At 41.2% G+C, this 22,007-nt stretch overlaps 1 long non-coding RNA gene across 1 annotated transcript; it reads left to right on the forward strand.

Annotated features, from left to right (window-relative positions):
- Nucleotides 1–5,983: 5,983 nt before the first annotated feature.
- On the forward strand, nucleotides 5,984–21,747 carry LOC137345316 (uncharacterized). Its single transcript, XR_010968569.1, has 4 exons — nucleotides 5,984–6,042; nucleotides 13,237–13,306; nucleotides 19,895–19,995; nucleotides 20,786–21,747. It is a non-coding gene; the product is annotated as an uncharacterized lncRNA (long non-coding RNA).
- Nucleotides 21,748–22,007: the final 260 nt, after the last annotated feature.

The raw sequence follows: 22,007 nt of genomic DNA on the forward strand, positions 1-22,007 counted from the left end.
ACTGTAGCCACTTTACTAACTGATTTGCTACAGAAAAAGAAAACCAAGGTAGCGTGGTCAGGTGAATGCCAGGCATCTTTTGAAAAGATAAAGGCAGTTTTGACTACTGAACCAGTGTTGGCTGCTTCAAATTTTACAAAGCCCTTCAAGGTATTGATTGATGCTAATGACCTGGGGGTCGGTGCAGTCCGATTACAAGATGACGAATCAGGCATAGAACAGCCAGCAGGGTAATTTTTCAAAAGAATTGAAGCACCACCAAACAAGTATTCCACTGTGATAAAAGAATGTTAGGCTTATGGCTAGTTGTTGAACATGTTAAACTTTATGTCCACCATGATTATAAAACAACATTGATATACACTGACCATAATCCATTAACCTTCTTCAAGGGGTTTGAAACCCATGATGCCAGAGTGTTCCAGTGGAATTTGTTGTCACAGCCTTGCCGCTTGAAGATTGTAAACATTTCGGGAAAAGAACAATATTATCATAGATGGATTGTCAAGAATTTAACGGAGCTTGATTCGTGGGTAGTCTGAGATGGGAAATCGTCCAGGTTCCAATTCCAGGATCTGTGCTGACATAGCTCATTGTACAGAGACCAGAAGGATGCAATGGCATTCACACACATATGCACACAAAAACCTTCAATGAAGTGATATTTTGGGCGCTCCAATGGGAATGGTGTGGGAATGGGGTAGGGATATTCCAGCGAATGTTGAAAATGGATCATTTCAGGACCCTATCTCTCTCTCCCTCTCCTCTTACACACTCTCCCCACCCCCACCACACCTAAGCCCTCATTAACAACTGAATGTAGAAAAACTGCTGCAATGTAAAACCTGGAGCGGCCTGTTTGGAAAATGGCCATTTTAGACAAATTCCATGAAATGCCTTTCACTATTCATTTCCATTTTACAGAAAGTGCAGCAATAACTTGAAATTCTGGTGAAGAGTTTTTGCTGGCGAGGCTTTTTTGCTGCAGTTTGAGGAACAGCCAATTTTTACTAGGTTTCTCAGTTCCTCTGGATGACAATTCCTGAAATTGCAGCCAGGTAAATGATGCAGCCAAGAAAACATTTACAACTGGTGACATTTCACAGAACAATTCTGACCCATATTTACACTTGTATCTGTAAACGATTCGTTTCTTGATGTTGTTGCATTTATGCATTAGCCAGTAAGCATTCAAAATAATTTTCTCAACATTTACCACTGTAAAATCACAAGGATTTGCAAAGTTGAGAAACAGACATTTTGCACAAATTTTATGAAAGGTCTTTCACTTTTCACCTCCAGTTTACATAAACTTCAGCAATAACTACCTCGAAAATGTGGCAATGCGTTTTTGCTGCTGCATTAAAGTGTCACTTGTTTCACTTTCCATCTTGACTGTTTCTATCCACTGCTTCCCTGGGGGATTCAGAGGGATTTTTGTCACTTGTTCATCACTGTCCAAATTCAGCAGCTACTAGTTAATCTGCAGCTGCCCTGGAGAAGCAAATAGCATTCAAATTAGATTAGATTAGATTAGATTAGAGATACAGCACTGAAACAGGCCCTTCGGCCCACCGAGTGAAATTCTTTCACTCAGTTTGGATAAATGAGGACAGTTTGTTTCCAGTAGCCGAGAGGGGCCAGGAACCAGACAGCACAGAATGAAGGTGAATAAAAATGGGACAGCGATGCGAGGAGATAATCAGGGGAAATAATCAACCACACGTTGTTCTGGTTTGGAATGCACTGTCTGACAGTTTGGTGAAAGCAGATTTAATCTCCATTTTCAAAAGACAATTGCATCAATACTTCAATTCCTCTCACTAATGGTAGAGAAGATAACAGCACAAAAAGGACAGTCAGAGATGTCATAACTTCAGTGATGAAGAATTCAACGCAACTTATTCAGGGAATTTTCAATTGTAAATGAATGTTCGGACTTTATTTGATCTTGTTTTATTTCTGCACTTACTCACTCAAAATAATTTTTCAAACAGAAACCAGGTTAACGTCACAAGCGTTTACATAGTTGGAAAATTACCATTTAACACAAGATGTATTTAAATTCTTTCATTAAGCATCTAAATGTTATGGAGCGGAGAAGACTGAGGGGTGACCTGATCGAGGTGTACAAGATTATGAGGGGCATGGACAGGGTGGATAGGGAGCAGCTGGTCCCTTCAGTTGAAGGGTCAGTTACGAGGGGACACATGTTTAAGGTGAGGGGCAGGAGGTTTAAGGGGGATTTGAGGAATAACTTTTTTACCCAGAGGGTGGCGACGGTCTGGAATGCACTGCCTGGGAGGGTTGTAGAAGCAGGTTGCCTCACATCGTTAAAAAGTACCTGGATGCGCACTTGGCACATCATAACATTCAAGGCCATGGGCCAAGTGCTGGCAAATGGGATTAGGTAGACCTCGTTCTGTGCCTCGTGGATGCACCACAGTGACTCCAGCAACCGCTAGAGTTCTGAAACCCGGAGTTCAAGCTTCTGCAGCCAGTGACACTTCCTGCAGATGTGTTTGTCAAGCACACTATTAACAGAGGAGCACAGTCACTGATAATGCATGTGCAGGGAACCACTAGTTACTTAGGAGCTTGCTCACAACCAGTGCATGTGTAGGAACAGCACTCGTACCAGAAGAGCACGATCACACCTGGTGTATGTGTATGGTCATTGCTAGCACCAGAAGAGCACGGTCAGATCTAGTGTAGTTGATGTTGCAGCACTAGTAACAGAGGAGCATGAACATTTCTGGTGTAACTATGCATTACTAGTGGTACCGGTTGGACTCGATCATCCCTTGTATTTGTGCAGTTTACCACTCGTACCAGAGGACAATTGTCATCGTTAGTGTAATTGTAGGGTACCACAGGTACTGAAGCAGCATATATGTCTCCACTGTATTCCATAGGAGAACTGTATTATCTCGCCCAAGGATAGGGCACCATCAGTACCAGAGGAACATTTTTACCTCTCGTGTAAATGTTGGATTACCACTGGCACTGGAGGAAGAATGGTACCTCGAAGGTAAGTTTAGGTTTGCACTTACATCGGGGTTGGAAATCTGTCTCCAGTGTGAGTTAGGACAACACTTGTACTGGAGGAACATGGTCTCCTTCAATTCATGTGCAGGTCAACCACTCATACTGGAAGAATATTTTTTAGTGTAAGTGTACAGTGTCACTAGGACAGGGGAGGCAAGATCACCTCCAGTGCAATTGTGGTTGCTGCACTTGTACTGGAGTAGCAAATACACCTTTCATTTGTGAGGAGGACACAAAAAGACTACTGGAGATATAGACAGGTTAAGTGAGTGGGCAAAGTGGTGGTAGATGGTGTATAATGTGGGGAAGTGTAAGGTTATTCACTTTGGTAGTAAGAAAAAAAAGGTAATATTTTAAAAGTTGAGAAACTTCTAAATGTTGATGTTCAGACGGGGTTGGGTATGCTCGTACAAGGAATGCTGACAAAATAGCATGCAGGAAGATCAAGCAATTGAGAGGCAAGTGGGATGTTGGCCTTGGCTGCAAGGAGATCGGAGTACTGTAATAAGGATGTCTTGTTACAATTGTACAGGGCTCTGGTGAGACCACTCCTAGCGTACTTTGCACAGTTTCAGTCTCTATATCGAAGAGAAAATATAATTGCTATGGAAGCAGTTCACCAGATTGGTTTCTGGGATGAATGAGTTGTCCTATGATGAGAGGCTGAGTAAATTGGGCCTATACTCTCTGGAGTTTAGAAGAATGAGAGGAGATCTCATTGAAACAAGTAAGAATCTGAAGGGGTTTATTAGACTAAACACTGTGAATTGTAATCCTGGGGAATCCAGAACATGTGGGTCCACAGTCTCAGGATAAAGGTTTAGGGTTAGGGTTAAGATTAGGACTGTGCTGAAGGGACATTTCTTCACTCAAATGGTTGTGAATCGTTGGAATTGTGTACTCCAGAGGAATGTGGATGCTCCATCCTTGAAAAAATATATTTAATGCTGAGATAGACACATTCATAGCCTTTCATGGAATAGAACTATCGGGAGTGGACATAAAAGTGGAGTTGAGGAAAAGGATCAGCAGTGATCACATTGAGTAGCAGAGCAGATTTGAGAGACATATGGCCTACTCCTGATCATATCTCTTATGTTCTTTAGTTCTTGTGTAAGTGCAGGGAACCATTAGTAATGGAGGAGCACTGTTACCTCCATTGCAATTTTAGACAATCACATACCTTACATAAGTGTAGGGTTACCACCATTCACCACCTCTACAGTAAATAATGGGAATCAAGAGTATCATACAATGGTTTTTATCTCCATTGTAAATGTAGGGAACCACTAGTATTGGAACAGGATGGTCACATTTCCTGTCAGTGTCGGTGCTACCAGTATAGAGGAAGATGGACACGTTTACTGTAATCATAGATGCCATTAGTATGAAAGGAACTTGGTCACCTCTAGAGTAAGTGATGTCACACCACTATTACAGAGACATCCTGCTCACCTCAAGCATAATCGAAGGGTACCACTAGTTCTGGAGGTCTATGGCCACCTCTAGTGTGAATGTGGTGTAACTCTAACAAGGATAAGCATGTAGACCTCTGTTTACATGTAGTGGTCCCACTAGTCTCAGAAAACTATACTCACCTGTATTGCTTCAGGACCATTTTTATCACAAATATTGCAGTTGTCCTTCTGCTGCCTGATCTGCAGGTATTGTATCAATAGGTTAGAGTGAAGGTCAGCGTCAGAACAATTCATGCAAAGCGAGCGACATTGGCTGGTCCTGTGGGAATGGGATCCACAGTCATTCAACTTGTAAATAATGTTTTAATTCTGTGTTTTTAAAATTGCCTTAGTGTTAACCCTTTCCCTAATTCTGAAATGTCAGAAAACAACTTACCGAGTTTATTTATGAAATGACTGCCACCAATGTTAATTATGATTAAAGCTGATTAACTCCTTGGAGGTTTAAGGCGTGTATAAATATAGGTTTCCTTGCACAAGCTCAGAAGTGCACCAGTCTTTCTACTTCTACAGATTCCATCCATTCTCACATAAAATGGGGAAACCAGCTATTCTGCTGACGAAAGACATTTACTACCCAATTCTCGCACCCCTGGGTGTCCTTGGTGAGCCATTATTAACTATTTGTTCGTAATCTGTGTTAACTATCACTTTGTTTATACTGCATGTTGAAGAAGATAACATGTTTCTCCGATGTCAGCATTACACAACCGGTGGTTACTGGAGGAAATTCGTGAACAGGGTACCCACACTTTCTCTGTTTCCTTCAATCTGACAGCCTTACTGATGTTATAATGTTCCTACAAGGTCCCATATAAAGAATCAAGTGTCACCCGTGCAGAGGGAGCGCGACAGCAGCTCATTAAAATATAGGTTTCCCAGGAACTTACTCCACTGCTAATCTTATATAATCACACTGTATGGAGTAAAATGCTGTCAAGAGATATCACCATTTATATTTCAAACAGCCACTAAAACGTTATTTATCTCGTTTCCCTTTCTTACAGTGAACTTGGTGGCGATTGTGATTCTCTCCCGACAAAACTGCGGCCTTTCCAAATGTATTTCTGTTGAGATGGTGGCCATGGCAACAGCAGATCTCCTGGTCATGATCATCAATGTAATGGTGTATCGTATTTTCAGCTATCACTTTCCACTTTCATTCCTGTCTTACACTCCTGTGTGTAGGATTATTATATACATGACAACTATCACCTTTGATTTGTCTGTTTGGTTCACAGTCTCCTTCACATTTAACCGTTTTGTCGCTGTCTGCTTCCAGAAGTTTTTTTTTGCGAGGAGCAGCCTTGATAGAACGGGGTGCGGAGCGGACTTTCAGCTGAGCGGTCAATTTCAGTAAGTTACAAGTTAATCCCTTTTTTGTTTCGGAGGACCGGGGACTGCTGGGTAGGGGAAAACTATTTATTTGGGCAGTTTTAAAATCTTTGTCTTTTGCGAGGAGCAGCCTTGATAGAACGGGGTGCGGAGCGGACTTTCAGCTGAGCGGTCAATTTCAGTAAGTTACAAGTTAATCCCTTTTTTGTTTCGGAGGACCGGGGACTGCTGGGTAGGGGAAAACTATTTATTTGGGCAGTGGTCTCATTTAATTGTTCAACCATTGGACGTATTTTAGTGGCCAATAGAACCCGCAGGAAACTCCGGGGTAACAGGAGTGAGAATCGCAGTGATTCAGAAATGGAGAACCGCAGGAAATCCATTATTTTATTGTTCACTGTCTCGGGCTGTTTTGTACTGTTGTGGTTGACCGTTGCTGTGAGTTTCGTGGCGACCAGACTGCCAAACACCAATAATTACCGTGGTGACCGCACAGCCCCTGGATATATCGCCAATGAAACCGGAACTTCCCTTAAATTTTTGAGTTGCATTCAAAACCCATGTATTTATGTCGTGACCCAGAGAAAGTACAGAGAAGAGCTGAAGAATGTGTTGAAATCTCCCTGGCCAGTACTTTTGAGATTAGTTAGAAAATGCGCTTAAAATTACAGAAAGCTTGTTCACATCTGAAGCTCAATTTCAACTCATTTCCTACCGTACAAGCTCCTTCCTTTCGGAAATGCGAAGGTATGATGAGCTCTTTTGCGCACTGTTCTTCCATTTTGTCGCACACGTTTGATGTCAGCATTACATTCCTTCTTCGCCCTTCATTCATTGAGTAAACATAACTTATTCCTGTAAAATCTGCACATTTCAAGTTTACGTTTCAAAGATAACAATGATGGGCTTCACTTGGTGCAGAAACAGGTTCTGCGATGGTTGATATTGGTAACATTCCGGACTCTTGGTGTGAATATTGCCAGTGTGGGTCTCACTGTCAGGCACCATTCCTCATTGACAAATATAACCGGGATCTTGTAACGTGATAGGTTTTCGAATGGAGGAAACTGTCAGAACTCGACACTGATCAATGTGACATTTCAGCTGTTTTGCCCCAGATAATGAATTGAATTCGTCACTGTGACACGGAGTTCAATCACCACGAGAGATAACATGTGAAATTAGAAAAGGGATTCTCCTGTCAGGACATATACTTCAGTGTAGAAGAACAGAATGAGAATACTAATGCTTAACGGTATTACAGAAATTCGCAAAAATTATCCTGACAGTTTGTAATGGGATAGTCTGTGGCACCTGTCCCTACTTCAATAAATCAAAAAAGAAAACCCTGACAACTCAGTTAGTTGCACTTTAATGAAGTTCAAATAGTAGAATTCTGTAGTATTATTTTTACCGAACCCATACATTGCAACAGGTGCATGGAATATCCTGTACTGTGAATCCAAGTATTATCCTCAGTTGTGGAGATCCTGTTGTAAGAAAGCTGAGTTTTGGTATCCTGAAAGATAACAGCTGAAAAATCCGACACATCCTACATTCCCTTCTTTCACTCCTGAGTAAGGAATTGTCTGCGATTGGTGGGAGGCGGTTGGGTTGTGTGGTTACCTCCCAGTGTAGGTGGAGGGATGAATAATGTTTGACTAAGTTCATGATATCTGTTGCATTTTACTCAATTCGGATCAAAAGAATGCAATGTATTAACCATTGATTAACTTATCCCCAAGCTTCTGAGTGAGAGACTTTCTCGCAAATGAGAAGGAAGAATCCAAACACTACGTCATGCACTAAACAAATTAAGTGGTCATAGAAAATAGAACATAGAAAAGTACAGCGCAGTACAGGCCCTTCGGTCCACGATGTGTGCCGACCCTTTAACCTACTCTAAGATCAAACTAACTACCTACCCTTCATTCGATTATCATCCATGTTATTCAACATGCAGTATAAACAAAGTGATAGTTGACACAGATTACGAACAATGAGGGCGGCACAGTGGCGCAGTGGTTAGCACCGCAGCCTCACAGCTCCAGCGACCCGGGTTCGATTCTGGGTACTGCCTGTGTGGAGTTTGCATACTGCCTGTGTCTGCGTGGGTTTTCTCCGGGTGCTCCGGTTTCCTCCCACAAGCCAAAAGACTTGCAGGTTGATAGGTAAATTGGCCATTATAAATTGTCACTAGTATCGGTAGGTGGTAGGGAAATATAGGGACAGGTGGGGATGTTTGGTAGGAATATGGGATTAGTGTAGGATTAGTATAAATGGGTGGTTGATGTTCGGCACAGACTCGGTGGGCCGAAGGGCCTGTTTCAGTGCTGTATCTCTAATCTAATCTCATCTAATAGTTTATAATGGCTCACCAAGGACAACCAAGCCTGCGAGAATGGGGTAGTAAATGTCTTTCATCAGCAGAATAACTGGTTTCCCCATTTTATGTGAGAATGGATGGAATCTGTAGGAGCTGAAAGACTGGTGCATTTCGGAGCTTGTGCAAGGGAACCTATATTTATATTCGCCTTAATCCTCCATGGAATTAATCAGCTTCAATCATAATTAACATTGTTGGCAAACATTTCATAAATAAACTGGGTAAGTTGTTTTCTGACATTTCAGAATTAGGGAAAGGGTTAACACTAAGGCAATTTTAAAAACACAGAATTAAAACATTATTTACAAATTGAACGACTGTGGATCCTATTCCCACAGGACCAGCCAATGTCGCTCGCTTTGCATGAATTGTTCTGACGCTGACCTTCACTCTAACCTATTGATTCAACACCTGTAGATCAGGCAGCAGAAGAACTCCTGTAATATTTGTGATAAAAATGGTCCTGAAGCAATACAGGGGAGTATAGTTTTCTGAGACTAGTGGGACCAGTACATGTAAACATGCTTATCCTTGTTAGAGTGACACCACATTCACACTAGAGGTGGCCATAGACCTCCAGAACTAGTGGTACCCTTCGATTATGCTTGAGATGAGCAGGATGTCTCTGTAATAGTGGTGTGACATCACTTACTCGAGAGGTGACCATGTTCCTTTCATACTAATGGCATCTATGATTAAAGTAAACGTGTCCATCTTCCTTTATACTAGTAGCATCTACACTGGCAGGCAATGTCACCATCCTGCTCCAAACTAGTGGTTCCCTACACTTACTATGGAGGTAAAAACCATTGTATGATACTCGTAATTCCCTTTATTTACTGTAGAGGTGTACAATGGTAGTAACCTTACACTTACGTAAGATATGTGATTATCTATAATTGCAATGGAGGTTACAGTGCTCCTCCGTTACTCATGGTTCCCTACACTTACATAAGAACTAAAGAACATAAGAAATGTGAGAAGGAGTAGGCCATATGTCTCTCAAATCTGCTCTGCTACTCAATGCGATCCCTTTTCCTCAACGCCACTTTTATGTCCACTCTCTATAGTTCTATTCCATGAAAGGCTATGAATGTGTCTATCTCAGCATTAAATATTTTTTTTTCAAGGATGGAGCATCCACATTCCTCTGGAGTACACAATTCCAATGATTCACAACCATTTGAGTGAAGAAATCTCTCTTCAGCACTGTCCTAATCTTAACCCTTGCTCTAAACCCTTATCCTGAGTCTGTGGCCCCCACATATTCTGGATTCCCCAGGATTACAATTCACAGCGTTTAGTCTAACAAACCCCTTCAGATTCTTATTTGTTTCAATGAGATCGCCTCTCATTCTTCTAAACTCCAGAGAGTATAGGCCCAATTTACTCAGCCGCTCATTATAGGACAACTCATTCATCCCAGAAACCAATCTGGTGAACTGCTTCCAAAGCAATTATATTTTCCTTTAGATATAGAGACTGAAACTACGCAAAGTACGCTAGGAGTGGTCTCACCAGAGCCCTGTACAATTGTAGCAAGGCATCCTTATTACAGTACTCCGATCTGCTTGCAGTAAAGGCCAACATCCCATTTGCCTTCCTAATTGCTTGCTCTTCCTGCATGCTATTTTGTTGGCGTTCCTTGTACGATCATAACCAACTCAGTCTGAACATCAACATTTAGAAGTTTCTCAACCTTTAAAAGATCAGCTTTTTTTTCTTACTGCCAAAGTAAATACCTTATCACTTCCCTATATTATACTCCATCTACCACCACTTTGCCCACTCACCTAACCTGTCTCTATCTCTTGCAGTCTTTTTGTGTCCTCCTCACAAACGAAAGTTGTATGTGCTACTCCAGTACAAGTGCAGCAAACACAATTACACTGGAGGTGATCGTGCCTCTCCTGTCCTAGTGGCACTCTGCACTTACACTAAAAAACCTTCCTCCAGTATGAGTGGTTGACCCAGACATGAATTAGAGGAGACCATACTCCTCCAGCACAAGTGGTGACCTCAACTCACATTGGAAATGGACTTCCAACCCCGATGTGAGTGCAATACTAAACTTACTTTCATGGTACCATTCTTCCTCCAGTTCCAGTGATAACCCAATATTTACACTCGAAGTAAAAATGTTCCTCTGGTACTGGTGGTGCCCTATCCTTGGGTTCGATAATGCAGTTTTCCTCTGGCATACAGTGGAGACATATATGATGCTTCAGTACCTGTGGTACCCTACAATTACACTAACGATGACAATTGTCCTCTGGTACGAGTGGTAAACTGCACATATACAAGAGATGATCGAGTCCAACCGGTACCACTAGTAATGCATAGTTACACCAGAAATGTTCATGCTCCTCTGTTACTAGTGCTGCAACATCAACTATGCTAGATCTGACAGTGCTCTTCTGGTGCTAGCAATGCCCATACACATACACCAGGTGTGATCGTGCTCTTCTGGTACGAGCGATGTCCCTACACGTACATGGGTTGTGAGCAAGCTCCTAAGTAACTAGTGGTTCCCTACACATGCATGCTCCTCCGTTACTAGTGTGCTTGACAAACACATCTGCAGGAAGTGTCACCGGCTGCAGAGCTTGAACTCCGGGTTTCAGAACTCTAGCGGTGGCTGGAGTCACTGTGCTGCATCCGCGAGGCAGAGAACAATGTGGATAATGCATTTCAGGAGGTATTCACCCCAGAGCATAAGAGATTGCACTGAGAGAGGGACTTGGTACTGCCCGACAAACAGAAATTTCAAGGCAGGAGACCCCAGGGAATATCCCACTTTCTAACCGGTATTCACTTCTAAGTACCGATTGAAGAGAGGGTTCATAGAACATAGAACAGTACAGCACAGTACAGGCCCTTCGGCCCACGATGTTGTGCCGAACCTTTAATCTACTCTAAGATCAAACTAACTACCTACCCTTCATTCTACTATCATCCATGTACCTATCCAAGAGTCGCTTAAATGCCCCTAATGTATCTGCTTCTACTCCCACCGCTGGCAGCGCATTCCACGCACCCACCACTCTCTGTGTAAAGAACCTACCTCTGACATCTCCCCGAAACCTTCCTCCAATCACCTTAAAATTATGTCCCCTGGTGATAGCCCTTTCCACCCTGGGAAAAGGTCTCTGACTATCCACTCTATCTATGTCTCTCATCATCTTGTACCCCTCTATCAAGTCACCACTCATCCTTCTTCGCTACAATGAGAAAAGCCCTAGCTCCCTCAATCTTTCTTCGTAGGACATGCCCTCCAGTCCAGGCAGCATCTTCGTAAATCTCCTCTGCATCCTCTCTAAAGCTTTCAGATCCTTCCTATAATGAGGCGACCAGAACTGAACACAATATTCCAAGTGTGGTCGAACCAGGGCCTTATAGAGCTGCAGCATAACCTCGCGGCTCTTAAACTCAATCCCCCTGTTAATGAAAGCCAACACACCATACGCCTTCTTAACAACCCTATCAACTTGGGTGGCAACTTTGAGCGATCCATGGACATGGACCCCAAGATCACTCTGTTCCCCCACACTACCAAGAATCCTGTCTTTAAGCCTGTATTCCGCATTCAAATTCGACCTTCCAAAATGTTTCATCGCACTTCAGTATTAGTTTTGATAGATGATTATCAAATTGCAGTAGAGGTCCGTTTCTGAGAGTGCAAAGGAAGTAGAAATCGGGCGGTGTGTTCGGTGGGGAGCAGATCCGCAGTCGCCTATTTTGTACCATTGCCCAGAATGAATTTCGATTCGAATCTTTGTATTGACAGTAAGAAATGTCTGTGGAGCTTATTCCACCTTGAGCTGTTGAGAGGCGTCTTTGAGCTGATCTCTTCTGGAGAGTGCAGTGAAAGTCATGATCAGAGCACCATGGGTGGCTCAGCTGTGCAGGGAGGGAGGAGAACAGACAAGAGAGCAATAGTGGTACAGGATTCTATAGTTAGTGGAACAGATAGGTGTTTCTGTGGTCGCAGATGTGATTCCAGGATGGTATGTTGCCTCAACGACCCTGAATCAGAATACCTGCAAGCTACTGAATGACTGAATTGCCATTTTCTTGCTCGATCGTCAAAGAAGTCAGAAAGCATATCATGCACTAAAAATTGTTTATCGTGTACAAAATCACAACTATTACTTTAGTGTAAATCATGATCTTAATAATTAGTAGATAATAGTTGTAATACGCCTAGCAATTACAACAACAGGTCAGAGTTTTCATTTATAATTGATAGTTTGAGTTTTATTTGATGCTTTTTTTTAAATTTATGCATGACCTTTAATCACACAAAATTATTTTCCAAACAGGAACCAGTTTAATGTTACACGTGTTTACACGAATGGAAATTAGCCGGATTGGATAATGGCCATGTAGCATAAATTGCACAGAAACATAGAAAGTAGGAGCAGGAGTAGGCTCTTCGGCCCTTCAGACCTTCTCCGCCATTCAAGAAAGATCATGAGTAGTCGTCTAATTCAGTACCCTGTTACTGCTTTCTCCCCATATCCCCTGATCCCTTTGGCATTAAGAAATATATCTATCTCCTTCTTGAATATATTTAATGATTTGGCCTCCACTGCCTTCCGCGGTGGAGAATTCCACAGAATTCCACCCTCTGAGTGCAGAAATTTCTCCTCATCTCGGTTCTAAATGGCATACTCCATATCCTGAGACTGTGGCCCCTGTTTCTTGACTCCCCAGCCAAATTGTATTAAATGTCTTTCACGACTCACCTCCAGTTAACAGAAAGTTAAGGAAATGACTGAAAATGTCTCAGTGCAGGTACCTTGAAATTCTGGCAAAGAGTTTTTGCTGCTGCAATAAAGTGTCACTTGTTTCCCTTTGCTTCCTGACTGTTTCATTCCGCTACTGTCCTGAGGGATTCAGAGGGATTTTTGTTTAAATTCAGGAACTACCAGCGACTCTGCAGCTGCTGTCCTAGAGAAATTAATTTCAATTATTTTTTCCCCTCAGTTTGGAGAGATGAGGAGAGACTGTTTCCAGGAACAGACGGGAATCAGGAAGCAGAAAGCACAGCTTGAAGGTGATTGGCAATATCTGAACTACAGGCAACACGAGTAGAGAAACAAATAGTCAGGGTGTTATTATCGTCTGGAAATTACTGTCTGGCAGCTTGGTGAAAACAGATTCAATATTAACTTTTAAAACAAAACTGGATCAAAACTTCACTTCTTTTTACTTATAGTACAGAAGATACCAACACAGAAAGAGAAGTGAGAGAGAGAGATACCATCATTCTTGTGATGAAGAACTCAACACAACCTATTCATAGAGTTTTTATTTGTAAATGATTATTTGAACTTTATTTGTGGCTGTTGTTTTATTTATGCATTACTGTTAATCACTGAAAATAATTTTCCGAAGAGGAACTAGTTTAATGTTACAAGTTTTATCAATTAGCAACTTGACACAAGTTGTATTGAAATTCTTTTATGAAGCATCTCAAGTTTTCATAAAGTAGATTCCTCAAAATTTTGGAACATTTCAAGCTTTCAGCAACCCAAAGTCTCCCATCAGCAATGGCTCAGATCTCCATCTGCTGGTGCCCCTCTCTCATTGCAGTTACTGCTCCCTCTCACCATCTCCATCTGTTGGTGTCCCTTGTATCACTGCAGTTACTGCCCCCCTCTCACGTGATAACTAAGATGAATTCCAACCTGAACCTGAGGCTTGAGAATTGCATTAATAGGGTTGGGAACTTGGCCTTTGTTAAAAAGATTGACTTGATGAAGAGATATGGTCAAGTCCCGTTGACCGACCAAGCTGAAGAAATGTCTGCTTTTGTGACACCACATGCTCTGTTTCAATGTAAAGTCATGCCATTTGTTATGAAAAATGCACCGCTACATTTCAAGTCATTGCCAGATTGAGTAATAGTGTTGTGTACATCGATGTTCTTTTGGTGTACAACGACACTTGGTTTGATCAAGTCAGAGATTTGAGAGCTCTATTTGACAGGCTGGTAAAGATAACCCTATCATAAACCTGGCAGAGAGCGAGCTGCCAAGCCAAAGTCACTAATTTATTTTGGGTCAAGGTCAAGCATTACCACGACAGGTCCAGGTTCAGGCGATAATAGATTGTCTTCTACCCAATAAAAAGAAAGGAGTATTACAGTGGGGTCTACAGGAAATGTACCCCTATTTGCAGTACAAAAGTCACCCTATTGATGAATCTGTTAAAACAAGAACGAGAAGTTCGAATGGTCGAGTTACTCAAAGGTATTAAACGTTTCATTGCAAAAGTGCGTACTTGGCATTAGGTTGCAGATCAGCCATGGTCTAATTTTAAAGCAGAACAGGCTTAATAGACAGAATGACTTTCCCCTGTTCCTGGTTTACATGTTCTTCCAGAATGAGAAATGTTTTTTTGTAATCAGAAAGTGAGCTCTTATGTGAGATGTGAATTGGCCTCTGAGATCTGATATGGATGTGAGCTTTGTTATATTATCAGAATGGGGGCTGTGATTTGTGATCTGAATATTGGCTGTGATATATTGTCAGAGCGTGGGTTCTTATTTATGTTCAGAATATGAGCCTGAATTGTGATGCCAATCCTGCCTCTGATTTGTGATCAGAATGTGTATGTTATACTATGATCAGAATGTGGGATTAGATTTGTCATCAGAATGTGGGTTTTGATGTTTGATCAGATTGCGAGTTTGGTTTTCGATCAGAAAGTGATTTGATTTGTAATCAGAATGTGGGCTGTGATTTGTGATCCAGATGTGGAATTTGATTTGCCATCAGAATGTGTCCTCTTACTTTTTGTCAGAATGTGAGATAAGATATGGACTCAAACTTGTTTTCAGAATGTGAACTCTGATTTATAATCAGAGTGTGAGCTCTGATTTGTGATGTGAATGTGGGCTTGAATTGTGATTAGAATGCAGGCTCTGATTTTTGATGGGAATATGGAAATAATTTGTAATCAGAATTCTGCCTCTGAGGAGTGGTCAGAATATGGACTTTATTTTGTGATCAGAATGTTGCCACTGATTTGTTATTTCAATATGGTTTGTGATTTGTGATCAGCATGTTGCCTCTGATCAGTGATTTGAATTGGGACTCTGATTCATGAACAGAATGTGGGCTTTGATTTTCGATGAGAATGAGAGCTTTGATTTGTGGTATGAATGTGGATTCTGATCGGTAATGTGAATGTGGGCTGTGATTATTGACGTGAATTTTGGGTGTTAATATGAGATCATGTGATCAGAATTTGGACGGCGTTATCTGATCAATATGTGATCTCTGAGTCATGTTCAGAATGTGGCTCTATTGTTTTAAATGTAGATGTATGCAGCGATCTGTGTGATCAGTAACTAGGCTGTGATCAATGATGTAGTGATGAGTTCGGGTATGTGTTAGAATGTGAACTCCTGTCTCATCAGAAGACGTGTCATCGTGTGTGATCACAATGTTGTCTCTGAGTTTTGGTCCGAATGTGGGCTTTGATCTGTGATCAGATTCTTTGTTCTGATTTGTGATCAGAAACTGGGCTGTGATTTGTGATCAGAAACTGTGGACTCTGATTTGTGATCAAAACTGTGGCCTCTGATTTATGATCAAAACTGTGGGCTCTGATTTGTGATCAAAACTGTGGGCTCTGATTTGTGATCAAAACTGTGGCCTCTGATTTGTGATCAAAACTGTGGGCTCTGATTTGTGATCAAAACTGTGGGCTCTGATTTGTGGTCAAAACTGTGGGCTCTGATTTGTGGTCAAGACTGTGGGCTCTGATTTGTGGTTAGAATGTGGCTTTGATTTATGATCGGAAGGTGTGCTCTGATTAGCAATCACAATGTGGGCACTGAATTGTGATGTAAACGCGAAATATAATTTACTATCAGAATGTGTGTTCTGAATTATGATATGAATGTTGTTTATAATCTGTGATCCGATTTGAGCTCTAATGTTTTTTAGGATGTGGGCTCTTAGTTGTGATGGGAAATTAAGCTGCGATTTCCAAATGGAACTGAGTTTTCCAATATATTATTAGAATGTGGGCTCTGATTTGTTATTAGAATGTGGTTCTGATTTTTGATCAGAATGTAGATTTGATCTGTAATGAGAATTTGTCCTCTGTCATTTGTGGTCAGAATATGGGCTCTGATTTGTGATGGAAGTGTGGGCTCTGAATTGTGATCGGGATGTGGACTCTGATTTATAATCAGAGTGTGGGCTTTGATTTGTGATTGGGATGTGGGTTTGATTTGTGATCAAGTTGTGGACACTGATTTCCAATCAGAATGTGAGCTTTGATTTGTGATCAGAATGTGGGATTTGATTTGTGATCAAGTTGTGGACACAGAGTTCCAATCAGAATGGAAGCTTTGATTTGTGATCAGAATGAGGGCTTTGATTTGTGATCAGAATGTGGAATTTGATTTGTGATCAAGTTGTGGACACAGAGTTCCAATCAGAATGGAAGCTTTGATTTGTGATCAGAATGAGGGATTTGATTTGTGATCAAGTTGTGGACACAGAGTTCCAATCAGAATGGAAGCTTTGATTTGTGATCAGAATGTGGGCTTTGATTTGTGATCAAGTTGTGGACACTGATTTCCAATCAGAATGTGAGCTTTGATTTGTGATCAGAATGTGGGATTTGATTTGTGATCAAGTTGTGGACACAGAGTTCCAATCAGAATGGAAGCTTTGATTTGTGATCAGAATGAGGGCTTTGATTTGTGATCAGAATGTGGAATTTGATTTGTGATCAAGTTGTGGACATTGATTTCCAATCAGAATGTGAGCTTTGATTTGTGATCAGAATGAGGGATTTGATTTGTGATCAAGTTGTGGACACAGAGTTCCAATCAGAATGGAAGCTTTGATTTGTGATCAAGTTGTGGACACAGAGTTCCAATCAGAATGGAAGCTTTGATTTGTGATCAGAATGAGGGCTTTGATTTGTGATCAGAATGTGGGATTTGATTTGTGATCAAGTTGTGGACACAGAGTTCCAATCAGAATGGAAGCTTTGATTTGTGATCAGAATGTGGGCTTTGATTTGTGATCAAGTTGTGGACACAGAGTTCCAATCAGAATGGAAGCTTTGATTTGTGATCAAGTTGTGGACACAGAGTTCCAATCAGAATGGAAGCTTTGATTTGTGATCAGAATGAGGGCTTTGATTTGTGATCAGAATGTGGGATTTGAATTGTGATCAAGTTGTGGACACAGAGTTCCAATCAGAATGGGAGCATTGATTTGTGATCAAGTTGTGGACACAGAGTTCCAATCAGAATGGAAGCTTTGATTTGTGATCAAGTTGTGGACACAGAGTTCCAATCAGAATGTGAGCTTTGATTTGTGATCAGAATGTGGGCTTTGATTTGTGATCAAGTTGTGGACACAGAGTTCCAATCAGAATGTGGGATTTGATTTGTGATCAAGTTGTGGACACAGAGTTCCAATCAGAATGGAAGCTTTGATTTGTGATCAAGTTGTGGACACAGAGTTCCAATCAGAATGTGAGCTTTGATTTGTGATCAGAATGTGGGATTTGATTTGTGATCAAGATGTGGACACTGATTTCCAATCAGAATGGGAGCTTTGATTTGTGATCAGAATGTGGGATTTGGTTTGTGATCAAGTTGTGGACACAGAGTTCCAATCAGAATGTGGGCTTTGATTTGTGATCAAGTTGTGGACACAGAGTTCCAATCAGAATGTGGGCTTTGATTTGTGATCAAGTTGTGGACACAGAGTTCCAATCAGAATGTGAGCTTTGATTTGTGATCAGAATGTGGGATTTGGTTTGTGATCAAGTTGTGGACACAGAGTTCCAATCAGAATGTGGGCTTTGATTTGTGATCAAGTTGTGGACACAGAGTTCCAATCAGAATGGATGCTTTGATTTGTGATCAAGTTGTGGACACAGAGTTCCAATCAGAATGGGAGCTTTGATTTGTGATCAAGTTGTGGACACGGAGTTCCAATCAGAATGAGGGCTTTGATATGTGATCGGGATGTGGATTTTGATTTGAAAGCAGGTTGTGGACACTGATATCCAATCAGAATGAGGGCTTTGATTTATGATCGGGATGTGGATTTTGATTTGTGATCAAGATGTGGACACTGATTTCCAATCAGAATGAGGGCTTTGATTTGTGATCGGGATGTGGATTTTGATTTGTGATCAAGTTGTGGACACAGAGTTCCAATCAGAATGGGAGCTTTGATTTGTGATCAAGTTGTGGACACGGAGTTCCAATCAGAATGAGGGCTTTGATTTGTGATTGGGATGTGGATTTTGATTTGTGATCAAGTTGTGGACACAGAGTTCCAATCAGAATGGGAGCTTTGATTTGTGATCAAGTTGTGGACACGGAGTTCCAATCAGAATGAGGGCTTTGATTTGTGATCGGGATGTGGATTTTGATTTGTGATCAAGTTGTGGACGATGTTTCCAATCAGAATGAGGGCTTTAATTTGTGATTGGGATGTGGATTTTGATTTGTGATCAAGTTGTGGACACTGATTTCCAATCAGAATGAGGGCTTTGATTTGTGATCGGGATGTGGATTTTGATTTGTGATCAAGTTGTGAACACAGAGTTCCAATCAGAATGAGGGCTTTGATTTGTGATCAAGTTGTGGACACAGAGTTCCAATCAGAATGGGAGCTTTGATTTGTGATCAAGTTGTGGACACGGAGTTCCAATCAGAATGAGGGCATTGATTTGTGATCGGGATGTGGATTTTGATTTGTGATCAAGTTGTGAACATTGATTTCCAATCAGAGTGTGGGTTCTGATTTGTGATCGGGATGTGGATTTTGCTTTATGCTGAAGTTGTGGACACTGAGTTCTGATCAGGATGAGGGCTCTGATTTGTAATCAACATGTCGGCTCTGTTTTGTGAGGTAAATCATCAGGAATGTTAGAATGATTTTAAAGTAATGGCACAAGAGTATAATTGTAGAGTAGTGTCAGTAAGGTCACCACAAATCATGTTATAGTGTTTTCCCTACAAGTAGTGCTAGAATAGAATCACGATCATTAATGTCAGAATAGGTCACTACCAGAAATATTGGAACTGATCAGCACAAGTAGTGTGAGATATGGCCCCGTACAGTTATATTAAAACTGAACCATAACGAGCAATGTTATCCTAGAGTCACAAGCAGTAATGTTACAGGAAGGTGTCCATTCGCAATATTGGAACAGATTGACCACCAATAATGTTAAGTTCGCGTCACAGTCGATAACGTTGAGCAGAATCATCCCAAACAATGTTAGAGTGGGGTTACCACCAGCAGTGTTGGAGAAAGGACACAACTAGTAAATTTGGTAACGGGTCATTACTGGTAATATGTGAACTGATATGTAATGGATGAGTGTATATTTCATCGAATTAAAATGAATCACCAAGAACCAAAGTAGTGTCTAGGAGGGATGTTCCTTCTCTGATTCACAGAGCATACGCACAGGGCATTTCCTCAGTGTTAACTTTCAATTCATTGATTTTAATGGCGGGAGATTGATGGCCAGAGCTTTACAATTTCCCCATTGTTTTCCAGGAGCACTGAAGGGAAAAATCTTAACTTGTTTGCAAAGTTACTGTGACTGACGCCGATTATTGAGTAACCTGATTTGTTCACAGGGGAACCAATTGTTCTATAAAGTGGAAACATTTGCGGCTCTCAGATAAACTGCGGTCGGATCCATGAAGACACATAGAAATAAGAAATTCTTCACAAAATGGTAGGGCCAACAATTCAGCAGATAAGCTACATTTATTACCATGTTCTTCCAGTCTTTGGCGTTCCCGGTAAGTCGATGCATTCAGTCAATAATTATGTGACAGATTCTGAGATTGTCATCATTTCAGAGCCATTCAGCCCCGGGATAAGTTGCTGAATATCAGCGGGAATCCGACAATGCTGTTTGCTGGTTTCGGAGCTGTTCTGATATCATTTGTATCGGGTGCTCGGTGTTCATTCCGAAAGAGCAGGAGGGCGAATCTGCTTTCCTATTGCCTTCTAACCGAACACAGATCACTGAAGAATGTGGTGTTCAGTGTCCATGGCAATGAACTCATATTTGCAACCTTGTTCCTTGTCTACTTTCAGTTAATAGTTTCTGGAGCTACAGACAATCCAGGGATGCTCCACCATCCAGGGGATATTTAAAAATATTTCCAGACGCTGTTCCCTTCAGTTTGGGCTGCGTTTCGACGAAAATTCAACTTTTCTGTCTCTACTCAATGTTTATTTGGAATTAAACATTTCTATTAACTGCTGGGAAAGTATGTTTAATACTGGACCATGTCTGTCTGAAGCACTTTGGAAAAAATACGGATTTTGATTCCTTTATTTCCTGTTCAATGGTTTATTTCTTTGAAACAAAATGTGGTCAACCCTCGCCTCTATTAATGATAAAGAAACCGTGTGTATAACGCTAAATAGAAATACATCTGAATATTTTTCAACATTGTGCTTTGAGATTTACCCAAGTGTCCCCGTTACTGATCCCATCTCTCTCTTTCATACAGCAAACCTTCTAACAATCGTGATTCTCTCTCGAGGAAACTGTGGCCTTTCCAAATGTATCTCAATCTACATGGTGGCGATGGGAACAGCAGATCTAATGGTCATGATCTTCAATATAGTAATGAACCGTATTTTACGCTATCACCTTCCACCTCCATTCATGTCCTATACTATCGTGTGTAAGTTCGTGCTGTCCATACAATGTGTCGCCCTGTATGTGTCGATGTGGCTTACAGTCTCGTTCACATTTGACCGATTTGTGGCTATCTGTTGTGAGAAGTTTAAAAAGAAATATTGCACAGTGAGAACTGCGGCTGCGGTTATAACAACGGTCTCTGTCCTAACCTGTTCACACAGCCTCATTTTTTGGTTTGCATATGAACCTGAACGAATGGTGAACAATGTTCACTGGGGTTGTCGCTCCAGAGCGGAATTCCTTTCATCGCCTGCAGGTGTAGTGTGGTCCTGGTTACAGTATCTTTTCATTACATGGGTTCCTTTTGCTTTGATATTGCTGTTTAATTGTTTGACAGTTAGACGGATTATACTGGCCAGTATCACACGCCGGAGACTCGGAGGTCACAGCCGTAAGAACCAAAGTGATCCAGAGATGGAGAACAGGAGGAAATCGATCATTTTATTATTCAGTGTATCGGGAAGTTTTATACTGCTGTGGCTGACAACTGTCGTTAGCTTTATAACTACCAGACTGACAAGCACCGTGCATTACCGAGGCGATCTTGCAGCTCCTGCATACATCGCCGTTGAAACCGGATACATGCTGATGTATTTGAGTTCCTGCACAAACACGTGTATTTATGCTGCTACACAAACTAAATTCAGGAACGAGCTAAAGACACTTGTAAAAACTCCTTGGATAGCTATTGCTAACAAAACGTTTCCTGTTTCCTGTCCGAAAATTCACTTGTAGCCCGTCATCCCTTTTAAAATATTTTCATTCCTGTTGGGGCAAAAATTGTTTTTATTGTGAAAAGTACTGGAATGAGACGCAGCAGCTTCACTCTTTGTTTGTTTGTTTGTTTGACTGCACAAACAATAAAGACCTGCTGAGTATTTCGCGAACTTTCTATTTTTATTTGAGATTTCCAGTATCCACAGTATTTTGCATTTATTTTAGTATACAACTAAAATACTACAGGTTAAGAAACTAGGTTTCCCTGACACATTTCCATATCCTAATTTAAAAAAAGATGCCATTGAAAT

This window comes from Heterodontus francisci, chromosome 28 (assembly GCF_036365525.1).
Source record: "Heterodontus francisci isolate sHetFra1 chromosome 28, sHetFra1.hap1, whole genome shotgun sequence".
NCBI lineage: Eukaryota > Metazoa > Chordata > Chondrichthyes > Heterodontiformes > Heterodontidae > Heterodontus > Heterodontus francisci.